Consider the following 6,223-nt stretch of genomic DNA (forward strand, 5'->3'; position numbering starts at 1 on the left):
CAGGGCCTCCAGGTGTTACGGTAAAGCAGTGCTAATTTAATGCCAAGTTAAATCTAAGGTTTTACATTGTTAAGCTTTTGCTGTTTTCTTGGGAACTCAATTCTTTCCTCTGTGGTTTTGAATTTAACATTACATTTGACTTGGCATGTAGTAACTGACAGGTCAGAGCAATGATGCGTTGGAATCTACCCTGAATCCAGGCATAATGAGTACATCTTGCTTATGCCCTTATAAAGGCAGACGATGTCCCGTCCAACACGAGTGCCAGATTCATTTGGCTACCATACTTAACCTGGTCCCAAAGAATAGAAGTGCATTGACTACAACTCACCTTAAAATGCTGCTTTTTATGGACAGATAGATGGTGCCCTGCTACCTCTGTGCCATGTCAATGAGGTTTGTTCCCCATGGAGGTAGGTGGTAGTTTATTTTCATTCCTCAAGAGAAAAAAGACTTATTCCAAACACTGTCTTTAGTCATGTGGTTTGACCTGCAGCATTTATTCTGCCAAGCAAAACCTGGTTGGGAGTCCCAGTAATTACTTTGGCAGTAGTTACTTTGGCTAAGTAAGCTCCTTGGGTTTCAGCTGCAGGAGCAGCCAAGGAGCTCAGAGGTCCTTGAAACACCAAAACAAAATTGTGGGTTTTTTCCCCCAGTTCATTAAGGTATAGCCTCAAATGCTGCTGACAAGCCTTCTGCGTCTGCATCGTCCAATCTACCAGTCTCTCAATAAAACTTTGGTGGAAGTTTTGCTCAGTCCTAGGCATTGGGTAGAATTTTCACACTTTTTTAATCTCATTCCTTCTCAAAGGAATGAATGGTGGAATTTCAGGCACTGACCTCAGGCTGATGGAGGTAGCCCAGTGGAGTAGTTAATTCCAGAGGCTTATGAGCCACGAGCTTTGCAGACCTGGGTTCAAAAGCTGACTCCACTAAGTACCAAGAAGTGACCTCAGGGAAGTCACTTTGTGTCTGTTAATTCCAGTCCCACCCTATGGAAGGTCACAATAATAGAACCTATCTTGTTGGACTTGTGAAGATTAAATGAGATACTGCATGTTGAGTGCTTATCACCATCCTGACACAAAGTTGTACTCAGATAAGTTGGTGAATTTGAATTGCTCCTTAACTTCTCTCATGCATTTTCTCTGAATTCATCAGCCTCATTAAAATGTCCCGGAGGCCCCGTGACTCCCTTATCCATCCTGGGGATCACCTCTGCCTTCTGGGGAAAGGGCTGCCTCTATGGTGCAGTCTGGGCCAGGGAAGGTGGGAAGGAGCTTATGTGGAGAGCTGACCACCTGCCTGATGCTACGTGAAGCATTTCCAAGCAAGTTCTCTCTCCTAAGTCATCACAGTGCAAGGAGCTTTCCCTGTCCCACCTTGCAGATAAGGAAGTGGGGGCTCAGGTAGGTTATGTGGCCTCCCCTGATCAAGCTCTCCGAGCTGATAAAAGCCAGTGCCAGGACTGGAGCCCAGGTCTCTCTGACACTGAAGGGTCTGTGCTTTTCCATGAGAGCTTGGGAACCTTGGAAGGACCATCCAGGGACAGAATCTAGGTGCCAGGGTTAGGCACTTGATTGATGTCAAGGCAAGTAGAAAGCAGGTGGAGGAAAGGAAACTATCAGGAGCCAGCCAGAAAGGCTGGGCTCAGCGTCCGGGGCTCTCTGCGTGCATCTGTAACTTGTGCCAGCCTGTATCTCAGCTCCGTCATCATGGAAGCTTGAACAGGTTACCTCTCTCTTCTATGCCTGTTTCCTTACCTGTAAAGTGGAGACAGCAATAATTTCTCCACCTTCTGTTGTTGCGCGTATTAAATCAGAGCCACTGACGCTGTGCCTGCACAAGGTAAGTACAGAATGGGTGTTACTGATACAACATAAGGCAGCAAGTTGTTGGGCTGAGCGTGGCTTCTGCCTGTGGTCCTGGCCCTAAGAAAGGGCCACCTGCTCTGTGGGGACATAACTTATCACACAGAAGCCCAAGGTCTTGCTTTTATGTTTTATTTTTTAAGGCCAAATCTGTTGGTCAGATGCCCTGGTCACACTCCCATGTGAATAATGACCACATTTCTCTCCCTGGGAAGTTTCAGGAGGATAGTAACAGCATAGGTTCTGCTGTGTTGCTACCAGCAGTCAAACCAGAGGGATGAGCCTAGCTCTGCACAGATGGACTCAGATTCAAATCCTGGGTCTATGAAGGGCTAACAATTTCCCCCCACCCTCTGAGCCCCTTTGTACCAGGCCTGGCATCAGCAGGTGCTATTGACTCCACGTACAGATGGCAAAACTGAGGCTCAAAGCAATATGCTGACCTGCCCATTGATACCCTGCAATCAAGTGCTGGAGCTGGGCTCTGGCTCTGGCTGGATGCCCCAGAAGTCCAAGATGCTTTGACAGTGGGCTGTAGCTGAATCACCTAATTGCTCTGAACCTCAGTTTTCTCATCTGTAAAATGGGGGTCCACTCTGCACCAGATATTTGTGGAAAAGGTACAGAGCTGGGCTTTGGGAGTAATAATAATCTCTGCTCCACATGGTTTGTGTGTGTGTTTTAAGAATGTGAATTTTAAGAACTTTATAAAGTTCCCCTTCCTGTGCTAGGAATACAGTAGCTCCTCAGCATATGACATCCTCGTCCCTTTCTGGTTCTGGAGCTTTTTATTTTTATTTTTTTTTTCTGTCGGGACCTGTTATCCTCCACAATTTTCCCCTCTTAGAGTAAAGCAGTTTAAAATTCTCTGTAAAAGATGCTAGTTTGGTACTTTCAAAGAGTAATTTAGATTTTGTCTTCTGCTCTTACTGCTATTAAGTTGAAATAGTCAATATACTTGAAACTCGATTTTCTGCTGGGTTTATCCTTCCTCTGTGCACATGATTTTCCTCGAGGTATAACAGGTGTGTGACTGATCCTGTCTTAGTTACATGCAGCATCCTAAGAATTAGCTGTATCCATGCCTGGTAGTGTGGTACTAGCTCCCTGTTTGCGATTCTTCACTTTTGGGACTAATAATGTACCCTTTTACATTTTTGGAAAAAAAACATTCAGTTCACTTATCATAAAATTTGCCATCCTAACTATTTTTAAGTGCCCAGGGCAATGGCATTAAACACCGGCACATTGTTAAGCAACCATCACGACCACCCGTCTTTATAACTCATTTTATCTTGTAAAACCAAGCTCTATGCCTATTTAATATTAATTCCCTATTCTCCCCTTCCCCTAACCCCTCGCAACCCACATTCTACTTTCTGTCTCTTGCTTAGAAAAGGAAAAAAAAAGGAAGGTGCTCTAGAAGGGAGTCTCAGCCAAGACGGCCAGTTGAGACAGCTCCAGCCACGACTCAGGTCACGTGGACCTTTACGGGAGGCTTCTGCCATCGTGTCTTCCTTCTGGGTGTGATGGACACCATCTGTGGTGCATATACAATGGGTTCTGAAGCTGCTCTGCTGGCACATTGATCACAGAGATTAAAGGTGCCCGTAAAGCTACAAAGGGAGTGGTTGGCCCCCAGCTGGGGTGGGGGAGAAGCTGGCCATCCAGGACAATGGAAAGATAGTTATCAGCTTGATGGGCCTCGTGCCTTCATTTCCAATAACGGATGCCGGTCACCCTCTGCTGCTGGGGTAGGAGTTGCAGCCAGAACTGGGGGCAGAGGTGCTGCTGAGGTTTCTGAGCACCCAGCCAGGTGAGTTACGTGTTGGGGAGCAAAACAGAGGGGGTCACAGCTGAACTCACTGCCTGGCTTCAAATCTTGGTTCCATCACCTATGAGCTGTGTAACCCTATGTGTCACATCCCTATTCTCTGTGCCACAGTTTCCCCCCTGCAAAATGGGGTTATGAAAAGTTCCTACCTCATAGGCTAGTTGTGAGGATCAAATGGGTTGTGTGCAGAGAGTTTAAAACTGCGCCCACCTGCGGCCTATGCCACATGGGTACTTGGTATTGTTGCGTCAACTGAAAAAAAAATAACACAACCTAAAAGTTGAGAATTCTGTGTTATTTGGGCCATTCTTGAGAACCGTAGCCTGGGAACCAGCTTCTCAGAGAGCTCTGAGAAACTGTTCCAAAGAGGTAAGGGAGGAAAAAAACCCCCCCAAAACAACCACTGGTTGAACATCAAAAGATTACTGCTAATCACAAAACCCAGACATCTCAAGCTGACGACTTTAGTGCTTTGCTGTCGATGGGAAGATGAAAGACTCTGGGCTCACTGAAATGATTCCTTTGATATACACCTTAACTATCCAGGGCCAGAATCCTGTTTTTCTCCATCCTGAATCCCCTTGGGGCGCACTTTTTGGGGTGGGGCGGCTGCAATGTCCTTTGTTGACTGAAATGGCAGGCAGCTGTTAACGTCATTAGTATGGAGGATGGAGGAAGCAGCCGGACACCAGGAGGCAGGAGCCCTGAGCTGGAGCCCTGGTCACCACTGGACTCTTTATGAGGCCGCGCACTCTGAGACGGCTCCCAACACCCTCTCCCAGGAATGTTTACATTTTAAAAGATCTCAGTGCTGACTTTCAGGTTGGAATTTCAGGCACCACAACAAAGGGAGTGAGAGTCGTTTTGGAGAGTAAGGATCTCCATTCTCCTTAAATTCCTTGCGATGGGCAGGGCAGAGCATCTGGGCACAGGCATTTCAGATCCCATCACGGGGTCTCTTACATCTTAGCCTCAGTGGTTTCCTTTCGTTTCCAAGAGGCTCCAGGCGGCAGGTGCAGCACTGGAACTGGAGGCCTGCGTTCTGGGCTGGGCTCTTCCACCAGCTCCTACCGGACACAAGTTCATGTGCCGGACGTACATTGAGGCCAAACAAACCAAAACGTCGGGAGTTTGGAACAGAGAGAGTAAAAGAGAGTTAATAAAATGGCTGCACTTAGGCTAACAGATCACTTGTTCTCATGCTTGCCTTTAAAATGGCCACCACCCTGACTGACCGCTTCCTACTCACAGCTTCAGGCTGATTGTTAAAACGAAAGCTATTATTACTGTTCCCGCTTTATACCAGTAATTGAAAGTAATAATCATGCTTGGTCTCTGAGTGGTTCTCCAGGGAAAAGGTCATGGGACTGTTACAATATGGGCTGAAATACCAAGAAGACCACGCCTTGGGCACTTAGAAAGAGACGGAAAGAGTGACAACCGCTAGCCTCTATAGAACTGGTCACCTGGAGACACCATGAGGACACTCTGAGTCTTAGGAGAAGAAAATGATTCTGTTGAATGTTATCAATGCTTCATTGTTTGAGCTATGGATGTGTAACCACCCTGTCCCATCCCCAAGGTGGGGCCACAGTTTGGAAGGCACCAGCCCGCTGGGAGTCCCCTTTGCCCGGCAAAGCAATAAAGCTGCTTCTTCTCTTCTAAGCTCCAAGACCTTGTCTCTGAGTTGTTTGGCTCATCAGGGACGGGGGCTGATCTTTTGGCAAGTCATTCAGCCTCTCTCAGCCTCAGTTTCCCCGTCCATAAAGTGGGAGGTGCATCCCAGCTACAGTGACAAGTGATGAAAATTCCGCTAGATGAAAAATGACGTGGCAGGCACTGCGAAACATGAGTGACTATCTTGGTCTCTTCCCCAGAAGATGATTTTGGGATAAAAGCTTGAGTGCAATTTCTTTATTTGGGAGATGACACCAGGTCGGAGAGTGAGGAGGGGAGAGAGGGAAGGAAGGAAGGTCAGTGTAATATGCATTAACGAGCAGGTTAGTATTGTGGGCACACAACACGGTGACAGTGACACGTGGCTTGATAAAGAATTACCAGAGACCAAGAAAAGTTTAGGAAACTTTAATAGGGACGCTGCTATAGGCAGCAGCAGGTCACACAGGCAGGGCACGGAGGGTGGGCGTGCAGGGTCTCATACTGGGGAGGAGGCTGTGCACACAAGGAGTAGAGGCTGCCTGATCAGTTCATGCACAGGTACCTGATTGCTAAGATCTGTCAGGGATGGCTCTGAACAATAGGTTTTACACTTTGACAAGGGCAGGATGTGAGAGCTGCCCCCTAGGTTATTGTGAGACTGGCTGTCTCCTGGGGTGATGAGTTTTTTTAGGGTAAACACATATCAAGAGATGTTTTTATTCTGCAGAAATGCAGGTATGCAGAGGGTCCTGTGGTAGGGAGTGGGGGTTAAGGTGTCAGTAGGCTCCAGGCACACAGAGAGCCCAAGGGTGGGGGTTTTATGACTCCAGAGCGTGCCAGCCAGCTCCACAGTTAGCAC

This window comes from Vicugna pacos, chromosome 13 (assembly GCF_048564905.1).
Source record: "Vicugna pacos chromosome 13, VicPac4, whole genome shotgun sequence".
Taxonomy (NCBI): domain Eukaryota; kingdom Metazoa; phylum Chordata; class Mammalia; order Artiodactyla; family Camelidae; genus Vicugna; species Vicugna pacos.